The 22355-nt window shown below is 41.0% G+C and overlaps 1 long non-coding RNA gene across 2 annotated transcripts in view; it reads right to left on the bottom strand.

Moving 5' to 3' along the window:
• Positions 1–331: 331 nt before the first annotated feature.
• The window catches only part of LOC121276531, a 118658-nt gene continuing 96634 nt past the window's right edge, over positions 332–22355 (bottom strand). For both annotated transcript variants that reach the window (XR_005942676.1, XR_005942677.1), the window contains one exon: positions 332–1100. This is a non-coding gene — a long non-coding RNA (uncharacterized LOC121276531). The remainder of the gene's footprint in view (positions 1101–22355) is intronic.

Here is a 22355-nt window from a genome sequence, read left to right as displayed (position 1 = left end):
AGGCCGCCTGGTTTACTCGCCTGCCCGCCAATTGAATGGTTGAGGGGGAAGTGAAAAATGCAACTTAATTAATTGCTTAAGGGCCTTAATAGGCCTCTTAATTGCCAGCGGGTGCACTGCCACCTCTCGCGTGTGCTCGCTGACCGAAAGATCGTGAGTGCGAGCATTGACATCGGGATGCTCAGCTGACATCACTGCGCACCATTACACTCCCATTCAGGTCTGGCGTGTGCCTGCCTGGAGGATGAAAAATTCTGCCCATTGAATAAAGTAATCCCTGCTCCTCCAAGACTCTATAGAGATCTAAAGTATTAACAACCAATACAATGAATTTTCCATATCATTCACTTTTATTTTAAATCCAGGAGCTGGGTAATGGTTAAAATAATTATTAGCAATCACCTTGTGAAATTCTTCCAAATTCTCATATGCAATAATGCAAATTGTTATTGAAACAAAATAAAGCTATCAAGGTAGGTTCTCTTTAAATTTAAGCAAACTTGGAAAACATTATAGGCACTACCTTAAAAATCTCAGTATGTGTGTTGTACTTGAGTCAACAGAATTTTGAAATGTGTTTACCATACATGAAAAGCTTCATATTAAAATCTAATATTTTAATATTTTTACATTTTGGGTGAAATGTTCCTCTCAATTAAAATATGCTGGCCAATATTTTAAATTGCAATTGCTTTCAACTTGTAAAATGGGGATAAGTCATATAACTTTACTTGTCCAGAGATGGTAGTCCATGAATCTTTTAAGCAACAGGTTTTCAACATTGAAGCAGGCATGGTGGTACAATTTCCAATCTTAAATGAGGGAGCAGCTTAAATAATGAATATTATAATCAATATGGCAGCAGTTCTGTTGCGTTTGGTGTCTTTTTTTCAATCCTTTCACGGGATATGGGAGTAGCTGGCATTTGTTGTCCATCCCTAATTGCTCTTGAGAAGGTGAATCTTCTTGCCTTTGAATCTTCTGCGTTTATGTTCTTCAGGCCTTAAACCGTGATGTTACCATAATTTGTCAGATCTCTGACAATTCCTTCTGCTGTTAAATAGCTCCAGGCCATAATCCTTCTTCAGGCATTTCTCCACCTGCACAGACAGAACAGCTTGTCAGACATGTATATGTCAACATATAGCGTTAATAATCTCAGCATTTGACTTTAACATCCTACAAAGCAGTGGCTCATATGAAGCAGAGCATAAAGCAAATGGAAATGTAAAATATAGTGGGCTAGAACAATGCCCTTTCATCTATGGTACTTATGTTGAATGAGTTACAATTAGTCAGGCGAAAATAATTCTCTGACAAGTACAGTGGTTTTAAGTGAAATTAGTTTGGGCATAATTCAGTTACTAGGAGGTGTGAATTCACAACAAACAACTGCTTATCGTTTTACAACGAGGACCCAATAACGTGTTGAAATAATAAATTGTTGATGTATGTTAAATGTGCCTATTCAGTGAAAACGAAATGACTCCATTTCTAAATATCAAATTCCTGCATGAACTATTGTAAAAAAACATGTTAGCTCAAAAATTTCATTGGTTAACGTCTTTGATAAAGTTGCAGAATAAGTTCAAACAAATACATTAATGTGATGGTTAGTAATATCACACATGAAAGAAAGACTTGCATTAATATATCAATTTTCATGACCACTGGATGTCTCAAAGTGCACTCCCACAAACAGCGATATGATAATGACCAGATAATCTTGTTTTTGTGATATTAATTGAGCTATAAATATTGGCCAGGACCTTGGATAATCTTCAAAATTGTACCAATAGGATATTTTACATCCACTTGATCAAGAAGATGGGGCCTTTGTTTAAAGTCTCATCCAAACACCTGACGCCTCTGACAGTGCAGCACTCAGTCAGTATACATTGGAGTGTCAGCTTTGATTTTTGTGCTCAAGCCCTGGCTTGAGACTCAAACCCATAACCTTGTGACTCAGAAAGTGCTGCCCACTGAGCCATTGCTGACACATAGCGACTCCAAATCCTTTATTAAGCATCTGCTCTGCATTTGGCCATGTTGCATTTGAAATGAGAATAGTTGATGCTCAGACTGGTGACCCCTATGAGAAATATGGTACATTTTATTTTAAATGCAACACTTATTAATAAGATAGAAGTGGCATGAGGGTTTTCAAATGTACGCTTCTCAAGAATGCAGTTTTGTTAGCAGGAATAGAAGAAAAAGCTGTGAAACACAACCCATTTGTATTAATGATCAATTTTTGAAACAGTTAGCGAACCACTTACTAGGCATAAATGTTGAAAAGTTTATTAATTCAACAGCGGAGTGGAAAATCTCTGTGGGAAATGAATCAAATCCAAATTGAAAATAGACATTTTACAAATCAGGGTCTGGAGGGAACAACAACAGCTTGGATTAAAATAGCACCTTTATTGGCACTGTAAAGTATCCCAAGGCTCTTTTGCACCAGTGTTATCAATCATAAAACTGATATCCATCCACAAATAAGAGACATTATGGTAGACTGGTCAAAGGAGGAGGTTTTAAAGAACATTTTAAAGGTGGACATAGAGGTAAGAGAGGCAGATGGGTTTAGGGAGGGAAATCCAGAGCTAAAAATATGGCTACCAATCAAGGAGCAACTAAAGGGGGATGAGGCTAGAAGGGGAGGAGTGAGGGAAATGAATCTGACCTATGGAACATTGAATAATGGTACAACATGGGAGAGAAAGGGCTCCAAGGTATTTAGACACTGCATTGGAGGCCTGAGTGGTGGAGGTGGAATGCAGGAGAGATGTCCCGTATCTGCAGCTGGCCAGGAGGCTCTCCAGGTACAAGCTCAGAAGGTAGTGGGGGCAGATAGCCATGGAAATCAGTGCCTGGAGTCAAATCTTCAGTATCTGGATGCAGTATTGCAAGAAGTTCAACTATCGAACACAAGTGGTCAAGGAAAATGAATGCATCTTCAAAATGTTATATCCTATCAACCGCACCACCAGTCTCAGATGCTCCTCAATCACCAAACCCCCATTGCTCAGCTATTAACAATCTCTTGCAATCAGGCCTCATACATGACATTCACTTGTTCCATGGCACCCTCATACACTTAGCACTCACACCCACAACTCACTGTTTGCATACAATATTGATTATTCACTCATGGAAGTCACATCACCAAAATATATTGCATGACACTCACTGACACGTTTTTCTCTCTCTCTTGCAGGACAAAGTGGTACACAACTGGAGGCAGCAGGGGCTAACCAGTAGGGATCTGGTGTGCCTGCAGGTTGCGATCACATGAAGGAGACAGTGCTGGCAATTACTGGGAAGGTGACTGCTGAGGCCATGGGCAGCAATGTTACTGAGGCTGAAACCATTGCAGATGATGGCATTCTCATACCTAATCCTTCTCACATCCCACTTCCCCCTCATCCCACACTCTCTTCTGATTTACAGGCTGCAGATAATGTAAGCATGCACCTCTTACATTTTCTACTCCTTCCTGCAAATTTCCCTTGGTCCTCTCAGATACTCAAGACGTGCAACCTGGTCAGGTAGTGGAGGAAAAGCAAGGAGAGAGTGACGATGAAGACACACCATCGCTCAATTTCACAGTCACGGTTCCATTTTAGGGCAGAGTTTACGTGCGACAACTGCAAAGTGAGGTGCATGTTCTTGATGACATTCTGCATCTGTAGGAAGTCTATAATCCTAGCAAAACTGTCTGCTGCTCTCTGGCAGGAGAGAATGAAATGCAGTTTGCTCTCAGTGAAAAAAAATGCTTCAGTGATCTCCCTTATGCAGTAGTGCACAGCAAACTGCAAGACATTGTAAATATCTCCATCTAAGTAGGAGATGGTGAAGTATGCAGCAACCAGAATAACTGAACCTAAATAAGAGAAGAGTTTACAGACTTGAAGAAATCAGCCAGGGTAAAGGTATGGAGTAGATGTCACTAACTATTTCCATGTCTCTTTAAATATTGGCCGTAGCGCTATGCAGAGCACTCAGAATACCACGCCTTGTCAATAGAGTAGCAGGCAATAAATTGTATCACTAATAAAAACAGAAAGAGTTAGAAAAACTCAACAGGTCTGGCAGCATTTGGAAAGAGAAACAGAGTTAATGTTGTGAGTCCACTATGAGTCTTCTTTGGACTCTTCATTGCATTCAAAACGTTAACTCTCTCTAATTTCTCTCTCCACGGATGCTGTCAGACCTGCTGAGTTTTTCCAGCATTTTGTTTTTATTTCAGATCTCCAGCATCCGCACTGTTTTGCTTTTACTTTGGTAATAAATTCTAGCTTCAGTTTATCACATGAACTATTGGCCACTGACATCACTAATAGAGTCCTGAGCAACGTATCCTTGTATACGTTCCCACTTATCGTTAACTGCTTTTTTGCATACAGGATGGAACGGCACATAACAAACGGGAGCTGAACCGGGGGAGGGGGCTCAAAATTATTTAGTGTTGAATGTCTTCGACAAATTCTTGGGGCAGGATTTTCCCCTCGTTTTTTGGGTGCGGCAGGCGGGCCTGGGAACGGCCATGAGGCTGACCGCTGCCGAGGATTGGGCTCCAACCGCGATTTCACGCTGGCTGGCCAATTAACGGCCAGCTAGTGTGAAAGGTGCGCTAAGAGCCTCAAAGTTGTCTGGGTGGGGGTGGGAGGGGTGCAAGCACTGAAGTGTGTGCGTGCGCTGGGTAACGCGCACTGACTGCTCCCTGAAGGCACAGAGCTGCCTCAAGGAACTGAAGATTTTTAACCTGAAAAATAAAGATTTTATATATATATATATATATATATGAGATAAACACGTCCCCACGAGTGACTCAGTCACATGAAGACGGACATGTAAAAAAGGATGTTGAAAAACACTGGAAACCTCATCCCGCCCATGGATGACGTTTCATTAAAAACTTGAAGGTCGCCTGGTCTATTCGCCTGCTCGCCAACCGAACAGTTGAGTAGGCAGCGAAAAATCCAACTTTGTTAATTACTTAAGGGCCTCAATAGGCCTCTTAGTTGTCGGCAGGAGTGCGCGAGAGGCAGCAACACACCCGCCAACTGAAGGATCTCAAGAGTGCACGATGACAAAGGGGCACTCGCCCGATGACATTGCGCACTAGTTCACTCCCATTCGGGTGGGGTACGCCCCCGCCCACGGGATGAAAAATTCTGCCCTTGGGGTTGAGAGTAAGGAGAGCAAAGTCAGGGCTTTCCCGGACAGATGGCCGGACGGTACTGCTTCATGCACCCACTGTCATCTGGTCATTACACAGCATACTGCCCACATGTAATATCTGAAGGAGCACCTTGCAACCGACATTCTCTTCCTATCGGCATCTCGAATACCTAAAGGCTGATCTCAGTACCAACTCTGGACACCATCTCACCCCGTAATCCTGCCAGAAACATTTGTAAGCACCAGCACAGCTACACCAGAAGGAAGTAGTTAGTAATTTGTAGAAACTAGCACAGCTGCACGGGTGGAGGAGAATTAAGTGATGGTGGCATACAAACATATGAATTAGGAGCAGGAGTAAGCCATTCCGCTCCTCAAGCTTGCTCCACTATTTAATAAGATCATGGCTGATCCAGTTGTGACAGAAGAGAAACAGGTACCTGCTGCCCAGCAGGAAACAGGGATGCCATCAATAAGGAAGTCTTGTATTTTGGAAAATGCAGTAGTGCAGTGGTGTTATGCTATTCAATAGGAAAGGAGATGGAGATTCTGGAGATCTATGTTGATCAATGCAGCTGTCGCTTATTGGATATCTGTGAATGCTGTGGTTAATACTGCAGATCATGCCCACGTTAGCAAAGATGGAAAGATGTAGAGATAGAAACATTTCAGGATGTTGTCCTCTTGACTGCCACGGTTAATGCCATTCCTTTCATAAATTGGCTGCAGGTGTCCTTGCTTAAGGTAAGAGAACTCTGCTACTGTGTTAATTCAGCGGCTATGCTCTTGAGGCTTAAAAGACTAAATTATGATGACAGGTTGCATGAACTTGAGTTGTGTTCACTTGAGTTCAGGAGACTGAGGGATGACCAGGATCCTGCTCTCACCACCTGTCATATATTCGAAGGATTTACAAGTTGATGCTCAAACTGTTTGGCTGCGTTATGCACCTTCCTTGGCCATCAAGTCCTGGAGTGGCAATTGATCACAGAGCTTCTGACTAAGAGGCAGGGTCACTACCCACTCTGCGCCACAAGACCTCTGTTTCTAGGATGCATACCTGAATTGCAAAGAGGCAACAATCCTGCTGGTCATAAAATCTCCGGTGTCAATGTTGATAGAAGACTCAATTAAGGTAAAGTTAATGTTTTGTGTTGACAGATCTGAACACTGCTGAATAATGATTGTTTTATGCCGTCAAAGATTCATTACGTAACAGAGGATGCCACTCCATTTATTGGATCCATGATGGTTCTCTGTAGAGTAATCTAGTCAATCCCATTCCCCCACTCTATCCATGTAATCCTGCATGTTTATTCTCCTCAAATGCACATCCAACTTCCTGCTGAAATGATCCAATGTCTCTGCTTCCACCACTCTTGCAGGTAGCGAGTTCCAGGTCATGTAAGTATGTTGCTGGCAGCTTCCAGTCCTTTTCCAATATAAATTATGGCCTGTAAGAAAAATTAAAATCACACACGTTTACATTTGTTTCACGTACAGTGAATAGCAGCACTACTTTATTTAACCCATGTGCATCTGATGGAACTGGTCCCAATAAAGCAGTGCAATCTCAGCCAGATAAACATGTATCTGGAGGTACATTGAAAACTAAATGACCATAATAAATTGAGACCATGAAATATACAGGGCAAAATAGTCCGCTGAGCAGGGGGGTATGCAGCCGACCCACTCCACCGTAAAATTGTGCGTGATGATGTTGGGCGAGCGTCCCAATGTCATTGTACACGTGCGCGATATTTCAGTGGACGGCCGCGCGTTAAATTCGGAAGCGTGCATGCCGACAATTAAGAGGACGCATTAATGGCGCAATTAAGAGAGAATTTTCATTGCCCGTTCAATGTTACGGTTGGGCAAATCGGCCAGGCGGCCTTTGCATTTTTCATGCAACCTCATCCACGGGCAGGATGAGGTTTCCGTGATAAATTAAAATAAAAATAAATGTCTGTGGACAACATTTTCATTACTTACATTTTCCGGTGACTGATTATGAAGCTTCGACACTTTTTTTCCTGGTATCTGTGACCTCTACTTTAGGTTGTTCAGCTTTTCAGCTCTCTGCTTTCAAGGAGCTCTCTGTGAGTGCTGTTTCGCACCCGCGCTGACTTCAGCGCTCGCCCTCCTCCCACCCCCTTTTCAGCCGGCGCTTCATGCTGGCTGGCTGTTCCCTGGATCATCCCGGACCCGACGATCATGCCCACCGACTTAAAAATCCTGCCCATAATGTCCGCGGCTTGGAGTCACTCAGTGCTGTATTTTTCATTGCACTGATCCGCTGTTTCTGATATTAAAGTTTAAAGCAATGGAACCAAAGAGACATATGCAGCACGTACAATTTGTTATTCATTTACCATTGGTGCCTCCCACCCCCCAGGGAAAATGAATTTTATTTGTTTAAATGTCACACAGATAATAAAAAATGGCAGGGTTAAAATTATGCACCCAAATACTGGTGACCAAGTATTCGGAGGCATAAATTGTTCTTGTCCACCTGAGAACATTACAATTTAAAGCCATTCATTATTCTCGGTGGGTGAATTTAATGCTGCTTTGAATAAGTTGTTAGAATGTGTGCACCACACAGGTGAGGTAAGAAATGGTTAGTCCAGCCATCCCATTTTACTCACAGCTCCAACTATCACACAGTGATCACACTTGGAGGAGGACAGGTTCCCCAAGCCATCATGTTTGCTTAGTTAGACCAGAAACATGCCAGCAAGAAATTCTGCCCTAAATAAAACATAAAAAGGTTGGAAACAAAAACAGAATTACCTGGAAAAGCTCAGCAGGTCTGGCAGCATCGGCAGAGAAGAAGAGTAGACGTTTCGAGCATCCGCAATTTTTTATTTTTATCTATGTATAAAAAGGTTGGAGTTTTCTACTTCTGCACTTGCCAGCCTATGGGCTAAAAACTCCAGGCTGATGAGTGCAGAAGCAACAAAACCAGCCAAAATGTTTTATTGTGCATCTATAGTCTATATAATCAGATTGCAGCTTCCCTTTACAGAGCACCTCATCACATCTCTGAAAAACATTGGAAAGAGCTTCCCATTGAGCGGAATTTTACATGCACCCCCCTGCCACTCCCCCGGATGCAGGCTGCCAGGTGGGGGGATGGGGGTGAGGTTGGAGAAGGAACAGTGGCATAAAATTGGCTTGGGTGACTCCAGCTAAGCAGAGGTGGGCTCCCCCTGATTTTTAAGAGGGAGAGGTGGGGCCACCGCCTCTGTGTAAAATCCAGCCCAAAGAGTAATTTTGAAGAGCAATGGCTATTGTTAAGAAGGCCAAGATAACAGTCATTGCGGTACAGTAAACACAAATGGCACGAATAACCATTTTTTTTTTGGCGATACTGTTTGAGTGAGAAATGTTGTCCAAAACTACAATCATCCCTACTGTTCAAATTGTGCCATAGGATCTTTTTCCATCCAATAAAACCATAGGAGAATATGCAAGCAGTTTAATATTTCATCAGTTTAATATTTTATCTGACGGTCTGCATCTCAGATAATACAGCATTCTCTCGGTACTGGAACATAAGCCAAATCATACATCCGTATCCACAAATGGGGCTTGGATCCACAAATTTCTGAATCAGAGGCTAGAATGCTACCAACTGAAGTAAATTGGCAATCTGATATATAGGAGTTGAATTTTACTTGCCATATTAGTAACAAATGTGTTAACATAAACAGGCCGACCTTAATCAAAACACCTGACAGGATTTTATATGTATTTAATTGTCACTCCTCGATCTTCGGACAGTAGCTGAGAGATTTGATGATCACTTTTTATTTGTGGAACACAGAACCTGAAATATCACCAGTCAATGGAGATTTGAAGTAATTAGCAAAAGAAGCCAAAGCAGTATGAGAAAAAACTTTTCCACACAGTGAGTAGTTAGGGTCTGGAATTCATTGCCTGAGCATGGTGGAGGCAGGTTCAATCGAGGGAATTAGATGAGTATTTGAAAATAAGCAATCTGCAGGGTTATGGGGAGAAGGGAGGAGAATGGCACTAGGTGAACTGCACATTTAGCGAGCCGGTGCAAACATAATGGGCCGAATGGCCTCCTTCTGTGCTGTAACAACTCTGTGATTCCATGATTGGTATTCACCAATACACACACTGCAATCCACAAGACAGCCTTCAACCCAATTTGTGGTTAAGTTCAAAGCTGATTTTGAGATATCTAACTTGTGATATTTTCCTCTTTGTGTATAACAAGGTTGGAAAAAGCACTTTTTTTAGAATTATAAATAGCAAAACATGAAAAAATGCAGGTTTTAGTTCCCTGTGTAATGTTAAATATTGACTTAGAATAGCCAGATGTAAGGTATGGGGTTTCACCTGCAACCAAAAAACAGTTGCCCACCCCCACATGGTAATCCCCCTTTGGCCTTCAGTGGTCCCCTATCAAGGGTTTCTAGCAGTTACGGTTAAACTATATTGCAATGATAATCCAGGAAGTCCGCATCTGTTTCTGGCACATATATATGGATGGTGAGGTTACCTCAATTTCCTGTGGCATTAAGCACCGATTTGTCTGAGTTATCCTGGAACAAGTCATTGTCCTAATCCTCAGCACCATGGCAACTTTATTTCATAATTCAACTGAGCAACTACTCTTATTGTGCAAAGTTCATCCCAATTTGTCAACACACTGGTTTACTTATATTCATCATTGAAAAGAATATTTCAAATTTTGCTACTGAATAATACTCTTATTAAACAAAACTTTAGCTACACAGTCTTTCTATTCCAAACTCTTTACCAGAAATGATTATTCTTAGTTCATTCTGAATGTTACATGTCCAAACCGAAATTGAAATTCAGCAATCACTTCTCATTTTTTTAAGCTTAAAATAGACAAACGAGGCTACTTCTACAAGTCCATGTGAAGTCATATGGGACTTCTCTGAAGTACCTATATCATCTTTCCTCCTTCATCTAAGATGCAGAATATCACAGTTGAGCTAAAAAGGTCAATAAATAATGCATAATGGGTTTCTAAGCGAAAAGAAAACACTATTTACAATATCTTAGGATACCATAAGAAAAAAATGTTTTAAAAAATCCCCTTAAATAAGTCAAATCCAAACTGTCCATCTGATGCTACAGCTATTACTTAGCAAGAATTAGGCATCAACTATTAAATAAATTCACAATTGAAATCAAATCTGAATTGGCCCCAGCTCACTTGGTCTCAATCCATATATATTGGTCCCTTTAAGAAAATAATTCTAAACATATGGAATAGAATTATTTGCTGTATTTTTATTTGCTCTGGAAACATGACCTTCATTTGGGGACAATTTCCTCCATGTGCAATATATGAAGAAATCGTAAACCATATGGAAAAATTTCCTGAGCTTTCATAGTACCAGCAAGTGGCTTGTTGGAAAATCACAGGCACACCTTTTGTAACTTGCCATCAATTAATGTCAATGCACAGAAAACGTATCCATGATTTCCCAATAAGCCATTCTAATTGTAGCGTGGAAGCTTGGAATATTCCATTCATCCTTTTGTAAGCAGGTTACAATTTCAGTACACATAGCGAACCAAGAGAATTTGCTCTCATTTCAGAATCATGCCAATTGATTGTACCATCTCTATGGCTTAATGGTCTTTGTTGTCAGGCATTGTGAGGTCCTAAATTAGGTTTTGCTAACGTCTACTTTCTTCATTCTGTTCATCAAAGTTATCACTTGGTGCATTATTTATTCTTTTGACTGAGTGGTGAGTTGAGAGGATCTCCCTAAAATCTGTATTTCACTGATTCCACAGGGTTGGGTTTGAATGATGGGCCTGAAGGAATAAGTCAGGAGATTGATGGAATAGTCATCCATACCTGAATGAATGTAGCTGCAACAATCCTAAAGAAGCTCAACATCACTTAGGACAAAGCAGGCACTTTATTCACCAGCTGGAACTTTCATTTCCTAATGGGAACAGGATAGGTTTTTCAACCCCTTAAGCCTGGTATTCAACTAGATCATGGCTGGTCTGTATCTTAATTCCATCTACCCATTTTGATTTGGCAGCCCTTAAGACCATTGCCCAACAAAAAATATATCAATCACAGTTCTGAACTGCTTTTGTGAGAGAGAGTTCTAGATTTTCACTACCTCTTGTGTGAATAAGCACTTCTTGACATCATCTTTGAACCCCGGAACGACCAAGCTCTAATTTTAAGGTTATCTACTTGAACTTGGATGCCCTCACCAGGGGAAACAAATCTCTCTACCTACTCTATTAAGTCATTTAATCATCTCAAATACACCAATCACTTTAACCCTTTATACTCATCACTTATCACATCTCAGATATATTGTGGCTGCAGTGCATACTATCTACAAGATGCACTACAGCAACTTTCCAGTGTTCCTTTGGCTGAAATTTCCAAATTGGCAATGCCCACCATCTAGAAGGACAAGGGCAGCAGGTACATCACTACATCACCATCTCCAAGTACCACTATAAGTAACAAACCATCCTGACTTGGGCATATATCAGCACTCCTATATTGTCACTGAGTCAAAATCATGAACTTCCAAGTGAACAGCATTACAGAGTGCCTTCACCACATTAACTACAGTCGTTTAAGAAGGCCCACCAATATGTTCTCAAGGGCAGTGAAGGATAGGTAATAAATGCTGGCTTTGCCAACGTTGTGCATACCCTAAGAAAGCACAATCAAAAGTCACAAAGAAAGGAATTTCATGTGGAGGCATTCAAGGGGTTACGTTAATATTAAACGACAACATTTTGAGGCCCTTACAGGAACATTCAATTAACATAATACAGATGCTTAAAAGTAGAAGGAAAAACAGAAAATTCTGGAAGTAAACAATTGATGACAAAAGAAAAATTAGTGTTTCAAGTGGACAGTCTTTCATTGAAACCCGGCTATACGTTTTCAATATTTAATCTTTTTAGGGTATCTCTGTCTCGAAACTGTGTGATACTGATCAAAAGATGAGTCACAAAGCATAAGTCTGGTAGGAGAAAGGGATAAAGAGCACAGGGCTATAGTATTGTGCTTTTCTGCACAAAAAAAGATCTACTCAATCTCCCTTGGCCACCAAATTTGGCCAAAATTATTTTGACAATATCCATGAAATAACATTTTAGGTATTAAACGACTAGCTAGTATTCAGACTTTATTACAGATTTAGGACCTATTTAAAGAGGGAAAGCCTCTCAGAGACACCACATTTAACATTTATAAACCTGAGATACTCATGTTAATGCCAGTTTTGACAATTCTCTTACTCGTCATTCTCAAGAATGACGGGATATTAAAAAAATCTTATGCTGCCTTCATCAGAATTACAAATTCAAATTTCAGGATCATAATTACATAGATTATAAAAAGCTATTGACTTTGGCTCCTTTCCTGGACTTCTGATTGGCCTGTTCTAGCCTTATTACCTACAAGCTAACTAATTGTCGAGCAGCCCAAGTGCGATGGGAAAAGGAACCTGTAAAGACATCACAAGAAACATCAGCAGCAGCAGAGTCACAAACACATTGGGAAAGAGGAGCAGGGGCAACAGGCAGTGATATAACCAAGTGATGTCACAGCATAAGGAGTCATGTGGCGTGAGTACACTGGTAAGCTCCAATTTTTATTTCAGTAGACTTTTATTTACTTTAAAGAAAGACTAGGGCCAGAATTTTGACCTTGATGGGCAGGCGGGCCCCACCGGCTCAGCGGCGGGTGGGCAGCCAAACTCCGCCGCCGAAACGGGGCCCACCGCCATTTTAAGTGGCCGGGTCAATTAAGGCCCACCCAGCGGCCTGCCCGACAGGAATGTGCTTCCTGTGCGGGGGGGGGGTGGGATTCCCCATCCGTCAAAGTGCACTCTTTTGCACATGCACACTGCTCCCTGAGACTAAGTGCTGTCTCAGGGAGATCACTGACAGTATAAAAATCTTTAAAAATAGAAAAATATTAAAATTATTAACATGGCCCCCTCACGTTAATAAGCACATAAACTTTATTGAAGTTTTTAAAAATGGTCATGAGACCTCATCCCACCAGTGGATGAGGTTTCATGTATTATCAGAAGCCCTCTGGGACTCTTGGCTTACCCGCAAGCCTTAAGGTTGGATGGGCAGGGCCTTTAATTACCTTAATTATTCTGTTAATGGCCTTGCCTGGCCACTGACAGGTCGGTGGGTGGACAGCTGATTTCGCTGTCCGCCCACCTTCCTCAATATTTAAGTGGACCGGGATGACATTGGGGGTTCCACTCAACGTCATCCCACATCATTTTCCCATCGGCGAGTGGGCCCCGGCTCCAAATTGCTAACGGGAAAATTCTGCCCTAGATCAATTAATTAGCATATGGCTAAGGCCAATTTGATAATTTACAATCAGCACTCATTACAGTAAATTACAAATAAAGTAAAAGCAAGGCGTGAGGAGCATGGATTAAGAATCAATGTGAAGAAAACCTAGACAGTGGTGACAAGCAGAGACCTAACCCCGGAAATGAAAATTGAAGGAAAGGACAAGTCCTGGAACCAGTGAAGAGGTTCACATACCTTGGGCAAATTCTCAGACAATGGGAGATGTGATTGCTAGATCTGGAGGAGCAATGAGATAGCCAAGACTGGCTTTGTCAGAACAAAGGACGTGTTAACATTAAAGAAACTGAACCAGAAGGTTAGGAAAATAATGCATTTTGTCTTTTATGTTATATGCCTTGGAGACATGGACAACAAACAAAGACAAAATTGATAAGTTGAATGCATTCAAGATGGAGGCATATAGGAGGATGTTCTGCTTATCCTAAACAGATAGATAGACAATGAGGAAATGCTGGAAAAAAAGAGGAAACTAGTGAATAACAACAAAAAGAGAAAGGTACAATACTTTGGCCATATCATTAGAGCAGACAGTCGACAGAGCCAGTTATTGGAGGGGAAGAGCGATGGAAAACCTAAGAGAGGCAAGCAGGGGAGAAAATGGATGACTGATATAATAAACTGAATGCAGTTGACTTATAGGTAATGGGCAAGGGCAAGGCAGGACAGAACAGCAGTGGAAATCCACAGCAGTCAACCTTCTGGGAAGAACAAACCAACAGACAAACAAATCAATCAAATCTACAAGATAAAGTTAAAATTAAATAGGAAGGGATAATAATACTAAAGGCAATTGAATTTTTCAGTAAATTAAAATTTAAGTTATTTAGAAAATAGGTGTTAAATAAAAATGATTCCGTTAACTTGTCTAAAAAAATAAAGTGGCCTTGGCACAAGAAGGAGCTGGTGAGTTTTGACTTACTGAAGTTTTAAGCTTAATAGAGGCATTGCTGCATAGCTCGAACCCATGAAGTGCACATCCTGTTCCATGTTGGAACTCCAAAGCGCTTCTCATATCCTGGACAACAGCACGTGCAGAAAGAGTCATCAGCTGCAGCAAACTGAGCTCTGGATTTCAGAGCATGAGCAGCAGCTGGTGCCGCAGCAGCACAACTGCAAGAACGAGAGCCACATGGATAGCATCTTCATTGGTCACCCCTCAATTTAAGGGTACGCAGGCAGAGAGGAAATGGGTGACCGCCAGGTAGTCAAGAAGGATCAGGCAGATAGTGCAGGACTCCCCTGAACGCATGTCACTCTGCCAAAAGTATTCAGTGCTGAATACTGGTGAGACTGATGGTTCCTCTGAGGAGGGCAGCCAGAGCCATTGGAAAGCACAATGGCTAGCTCAGCTGTACAAAGGAGCAGGAGAAAGGCTGAGAAAGCAATAGTCATAGGAAATTTTGCAGTTAGGGAAACAGACAGGTGTTTCTGCAGCCAGAGGCATGAATTCAGGATGCATGTTGCCTCCCTCATGCCAGGGTCAAGAATGTCACTGAATAGCTGCAGAACATTTTGAGGGGAGAGGGTGAACAGAGAGTGGTCATGCCTCATATCAATATCAATGAAGATAGGTAGAAAGAGGGATGATGTCCTGCAGTCAGAGTTTAGAGACTAGTAGATTGGACCTCAAAGATAGTAATCTCTGGATTACTTCTAGTGCCACGCACGTAGTGTTAATGAGCACAGATATAGGCAGGGAGTCTCAATAATAACGACCACGCTCAGGATTTTTCAGTCGGCGTGTGGGGGTGGGCCCAATACATCGGCGCATAACATGACGCGTGATGATGTCAGGCCTCCGTCCCGACATCATCGCATTGTCTTGTGATGATTTGATCGGCAGGCGTGGTGAGTCGGCTGCGTGCCCGCCGATAATTAATAGGCCTATTAAGGCCATTAATAAATTCATTAATGTCAAGTTAATGCTGCCCTGCCAACCTATTTATTATTTTCAAAAGCACTTCAATCTCCCTGAGGCAGCTCTGTGCCTCAGGGAGATTGAAGAGCGCTAGCCCTGACTCTCTCTCCCCACCCATCCGCACAGGTAGTGCTGAGCGCTACTGCTCATGTATTACACTGGGCGTGCCTTAATTGGCCTGCCTGTGTAAAATGGCGGTGCAGAGCCAAATGCAGGCGGCAGTTGGCTCCGGAACTGCCCCCGCCCACTCCTGCCAGGCCCACCCAACACGGGAAAAATTCAGGCCCATGAAACTACCAGATTGTTGTAAAAACCCATCTGGTTCATTAAAGTCCTACAGTGAAGGAAATCTGTTGTCCTTACCTGATCTGGCCTACATGTGACTCCAGACCTACACCGATGTGGTTGGCTCTTAACTGCCCTCTAAAATTGCCCTGTAGATGCTCTCCACCACCTTTTCAGAGACAATTAGGGATAGGCAATAAATGCTGGTCTTGCCGGTGACACTCACATCCCAAGAACGAATAAAGTACAACAAGGTGCACGGGAACTTGGGAGAGACAAATATCACCAGAGTAGGAAATAGTAAGATGTTAGGTGAGGTCAGAGTAAGAGGGACTGGAATAGTGTAAAGGGCAGACTGGGACAAGAGTTTCTACAGAGTGTGTTCAGGAGAATTTTCTACATCATTATATTCTGACTTCAATGAGGAAGGGGGTTTTGCTGGATCTGGTGCTGGAGAATGAGGCGCATCAAGTGTCAGTAGGTGAACATTTAGTAGACAGCGATCATTGTATTATAAGGATTAGGTGAACTCTGGAAAAGGACAAGGAGCAATCCAGAGGAAAAATAATTAACTGTGGGAGGGCCAACTACAAATGGTGTGAGAACAGATCCGGCCCAGGTAAATTAGAATCAAGGGTTGGCAGGCAAATTTGTAATGGGACAATTGGCTGTATTTAAAGGAGGAGATAATTCCAGTACAGTCAAAGTACATTCTCATAAGGGGGAAAGGTAGGACAAACAGATCCAGGGCTCACTGAATGACGAAAGAGATAGAGTGTAACTCTTTCGAGTACAAACACGTTTCCATCTGTTCCTATTCAGATGAAGTTACATTGTTTCATAGTTTGCCATTGTGAGATTTGAACTCTTGATCTTGGGGTTACAAGCCCAGTAACTCTTTCGAGTACAAACCCGTTTCCATCTGTTTCAGATGAAGTTACATTGTTTCATAGTTTGCCATTGTGAGATTTGAACTCTTGATCTTGGGGTTACAAACCCAGTACCATAACCACTTAGCTATTTAGGCCAAGCAAAGATGTAACTCTTTCGAGTACAAACCCGTTTCCATCTGTTCTTCAGATGAAGTTACATTGTTTCATAGTTTGCCATTGTGAGATTTGAACTTTGATAATCTTTTAAATGAAAACAATTAAACCAAATCAACAAAATTGGGATAAATCAGGCACAGCTCCTAATTCAGGTCAGCTGTAAAACCAAGGACAAAAATTTAAAGGAACCTAACAAACTTTAAATCAAAATGTGATTAAAGGGGTCAACAAAACACCCCAGTCCCCGCGGTGCCCACCGAGCACGGAAGGCAAAGGCTGTAACTCTTTCGAGTACAAACCCATTTCCATCTGTTTCAGATGAAGTTACATTGTTTGCCATGGTGAGATTTGAACTCTTGATAATCTTTTAAATCTTTTAAAAACTGTTCCTCTCTGTGTCCGCCCTAATGCAAGGCTCATGTTGTAACTCTTTTGAGTGCAAACCCGTTTCCATCTGTTTCAGATGAAGTTACATTGTTTCATAGTTTGCCACTGAGATTTGAACTCTTGATACTCTTTTGAGTAAACCTGTTTCCATCTGTTTCAGATGAAGTTATATTGTTTCATAGTTTGCCATTGTGAGATTTGAACTCTTGATCTTGGGGTTACAAACCCAGTACCATAGCCACTTGGCCATTTAGGCCTATGTAATTCTTTTGAGTACAAACACGTTTCCATCTGTTTATACAGATCAAGTTACATTGTTTGCCATTGTGAGATTTGAACTCTTGATCTTGGGGTTACAAACCCAGTACCATAACCACTTGGCTATTTAGGCCAAGCCCAGAAGTTACATTGTTTCATAGTTTGCCATTGTGAGATTTGAACTCTTGATCTCTTGATCTTGGGGTTACAAACCCAGTACCATAACCACTTGGCTATTTAGGCCAAGCTTAAATGCGATTTTCGTGGTTTTAGCATCTCTTTCTTCTTTGTAACTCTTTCAAGTACAAACCCGTTTCCATCTGTTTCAGATGAAGTTACATTGTTTCATAGTTTGCCATTGTGAGATTTGAACTCTTGATACTCTTTTTTTTTTTTGAGTAAACCTGTTTCCATCTGTTTCAGATGAAGTTACATTGTTTCATAGTTTGCCATTGTGAGATTTGAACTCTTGATCTTAGGGTTACAAACCCAGTACCATAACCACTTGGCTATTTAGGCCAAGCTGATGAAGCTGAAAAAGGGTGCATATGATTGATATCAGGTGGATTTCATTCTCACTTGGACAAATGTGGATTAATTAAGGAAGGGCAACATGATTTTTGTTTAAGGACAAATCGTGTTTAACTAACTTGCTTGAGTTTTTTATGTGGTAACAGAGAGGGTTGATGAGGATAATGTGGTTGATGTGGTGCACATGATCTTCCAAAAGGCATTTAATAAAATGCCACCTAATAGGTGTAGTGGAAGGTTAGAGCCCATGAAAATAAAACTGGCTGAGTGACATGAAACAAAGAGCAGTGGTAGACAACTGTTTCTCATACTGGAGGAAGATATATAGTGGGCTCACCTTGGGTATACCAGGTACAATTTCAAAATTTGCAGAAGACACAAAACTTGCAAGTATTGTGAACTGTGGGGGGATAGTGATAAATTTCAAGAGGACATAGGCTGGCTGTTGGAATTGCCAGACATGTGGCAGATGAAGTTTAATGCAGACTCATGTGAAGTGATGCATTTTGGTAGGAAGAATGAGGAGAATCAATATAAACTAATTGGCGCAATTCTTAAGGAGGTGCAGGGGCAGAGAGAAGTGGGTGTAGATGTGCATAAATCATCGTAGAACAGGTCGATAAAATAGTTAAGAAAGAATACAGGATCCTGGGCTTTATAAATACAGGCATAGAGCACAAAAGCAAAAACATTATGATAAATAAAAACAAAACACTGTGAATGCTGGAAATCTGTACTGTAACAAAAACCGAAAATGCTGCAAAAACTCAACAAGTCTGGCAGCATCTGTGGAGACAGAAACAGAGTTAAAATTTTGACTCCAATATGATTGTTCTCCTGAATTGGAGAGAGATAGAAATGTGATGGGTTTTATGCTGTTGAAAAAAGGGGGAGGGGCAGATGGAGCAAAATAGAAGGTCACGAGCAGGTTAGAGGACAGGGGAGATTAAATGAAAAATATGTCATAGAATGCAAGACAAAGGGATTGGCAATGCTAGTATTAAAGACTAAAGCATTGATCCAGAGTGGGTGTGAATGGCAGAATAAAGGTCAGCACTGTCTGGAAGCAAAATAGCAGAATGTGTTAATAGCAGAAGAAGGGACAGGACTGTCTGAAAGCAAAAACATGGGAACACGATACAGACTGGCACTTGGGGGAAATAAGTATTATGATAAAGCTGTGTGAAACACTGGTTCGGCCTCAACTGGAATATTGTGACTCGTTCTGGGTAGCACACTTTAGGAAGGATGTGAACGCATTAGAAAGGGTACAGAAAAGATTCATGGAGATGGTTCCAGGGATGCTGAATTTTAGTTATGTGACTAGATTGGAGAAGGTGGGGTTGTTCTCCTAGGAGAAGGGAAGGTTAAGAGGAGATTTGACAGAGGTGTTCAAAATCATAAGGGATCTGGACAGGGTAGATACAGATAAACTGCTCCCATTGTGGAAGGATCAAGAACCAGAGGACACCAATTTAAGGTGATTGGCAAAAGAAGCAATGGCGACATTAGGAAAAACCTTTCTTATGCAGCGAATGGTTATGATCTGGGATATACTGCCTGAGACCGTGGTGGTGGCAGAGTCAATCATGGATTTCAAAAGGGAATTGGATAATCATCTGAAGAGAGAAAACTGTAGGGCCATGAGAAAAGGCAGGAGAGTGGGAGTGGGTAAGCTGCTCTTGCAGAGCATGGGCTGAATGGCTCCCTTCTAAGCTTTAACCGTTTTATGATATTCTATGATTCTATGATTCTATGAATTGGTCCATGGCATCCATGTGCTCTGTATTGCCATTAGTTTTCTTGCAAATTGATTGGTATGAAATCTCTGCCTACCTTTTTAGCATTGGTCACATGACCTGCATGGCAGCACTCACCAGATTTTCTTCTTCAAGCAATGATAACTGCCCTTCTATCTTTTTGTGGTTCCATTTGTGTCATTCATAATAGTGCAGGTATTCCTCAGGTTTGAGACTTGAGCAGGCTTAAGGTCCCACAAACAATGCTATAAGAAACCACCTAGTATACATTAGAAATACATATGGCACACTTTCATAAGCAGAGCCATCAAATACTGAATTATAGAGAAATCAACTGATTTTCAAAAGGTTTGAAGTGCAGCAATAGTGGCTGTATTGATTGATGGTAACATGTAGAATTTAGCACTGCCTTTTGAATGAAAAATGAAACACAAACATTCTAAATATAGCGATTCAAAACACCGAGAATATCTACATTGCCTGAAAGAAAACGGGTGCTATACTTCCTTCCTTAGATGCCACAGAACCACTTCTGTTTCTTTTTAAACTAGTTGACAGGAAGGCTGCTTCAAATAATGATCAACAAACTCTGTATACTGCATAATGATATGTTATCTTCTGATGAACATTCCTACCACTGCAGTAACAGTGATTCATTTTAATTCTTGTGGCAGGCTCATTGTGAAGCCCAGGCACAGCTCTTGTATTTAATCTTAATTTGTGAAACTTAACAGAAAATGTGTTTTGCAAAACAAACAAGGCCTTATAAATCAGAGTTTAAAAGTTTAAATGCAAAAGCCTGCCCTAAATCTGAATTCTGAACTTCCTTTATAGATCTTAAAACATTTTACAATTCACTGTATTCCATGAGACTGATGTCCTTTTGTACTGCAAAAGTGGATATTTTTTTTTCTGCATGGACCTAGCTAAGTTTGCTACAACATACAGATTTGCAGCTAGTTCTATAGCACTGCCTTCATATTCTCCATTGCTGTTTCCTGTTCCGAATATTCAGCCACTGAACAAACATGTGATTTGGTACACAATAGTAGCTGATGAAATACTGCAAGGTTGAGGTTTCCTCCTCCATATGAACTTTATGAAACACCACAGAACAAAACTGACGAGTGATAAGTTATCAAAAGAGGCACAAACATGCTCACTGGGAAGCTCTAGTGCAATTCTTTTACATGAAGAGTTATTCTTAGGAGTTATGATAACAGGGATATGTTATTATAAAAGGAATAGAGCATTCTTATGCATGTAGTGACAACACAAAAGATACATCGGTCCAATAAAATATAAAGCATTTTCAATACCGTCATCACTAGATTAAACTCAAGAATGCCTGTGCCAACTTAGTTCTGACTGATGTACTGTTCTTGGACTGAATCTATCCACGGTAGTTAACAGAAGCTTGGTCAGGAACTGTGGTTACATTACCTGCTAAATTGATATAAACTGTATGTGACAGAACTTTGAAGCATGCATATTCAAACCCAATTTCACAGCAATACTTACTGCCAACTGCAACCAATTTTCACTGATTCAGAACAGCTTACAGAGGTGTCCATTCTTTTCAGCCAGTAATTGGAAGAATTGCTCAAGAGGATTCTTTAATTTTCACATCCTTTTTAAAAAAAGGTTAAAAAGTAGGCTTCACACTACATACGAAAATAAGAATTAGGAGCAGTTGACTATTCAGCCTTACGAGCCTGCTCCCCACTCAAAAAGATCATGGCTGATCTACCTCAGCCACAACTTGCACTATCCCCATATCCCTTGATTCCTTCAGTATCTAAAAATCTATCTTGAACATATTCTATGACTGAACATCCACAGCTCCCTGCTTGAGAGAGTTTTAAAGATTTCTAACTCCTTGAGTGAAGAAGTTTCTTATCCTCTCAGTCCAAAATGGCCAACCCTTTATTCTGATGCCCTGAACCCTAAATTCTGGACTCCTGAGCCAGGGGAAACATCCTTCCAACAACTACCTGTAAAGTTCCATAAGAACCTTATATGTTTCAGTAAAACCACTTCTCATTCTTTTTAAACACCAGAGAAAATAGGCCTAGTTTACTCAATCCCTTCTCATAGGACAATTCCCTCATCTCAGTAGACTTTCACTGCATCCCTCTCAGGCAAGTATATCCTTCCTTAGGTAGGGAGACCAAAACTGTACATAGCACTCCAGGTGTGCTCAACCCTATAAGATTAAGTAAGACATCTTTATTCTTATACTCCAATCCCAATGTAATATGGGCAAACGTAGCATTTGTATTTCCAAATACAAGTTTCTAATACAAATATTTGTATTTGTATTGATTGCTGTACTTGCATGTTAACTTTCTGTGATTTACGTACAAGGTCATCGAGGTCCCTGTGAATACCAACATTTCACAGTGTCTCACAATTCAAAAAATATTCTGCTTTTCTATGTTTCCTAACAAAAGGATAACTTCATATTTCCCTGCATACTATTCTATCTGCCAAGTTCTTGCTCACTCATTAACCTATATCATTTTGTACAAGTGGTAACTTTATACAGTTATCAATGTGATGCAAAACATTTCACAA

Source organism: Carcharodon carcharias, chromosome 3 (genome assembly GCF_017639515.1).
Source record: "Carcharodon carcharias isolate sCarCar2 chromosome 3, sCarCar2.pri, whole genome shotgun sequence".
Taxonomy (NCBI): domain Eukaryota; kingdom Metazoa; phylum Chordata; class Chondrichthyes; order Lamniformes; family Lamnidae; genus Carcharodon; species Carcharodon carcharias.
Note: the sequence above shows the minus strand (reverse complement) of the source record. Positions and strands in the feature narration are given on the sequence as shown.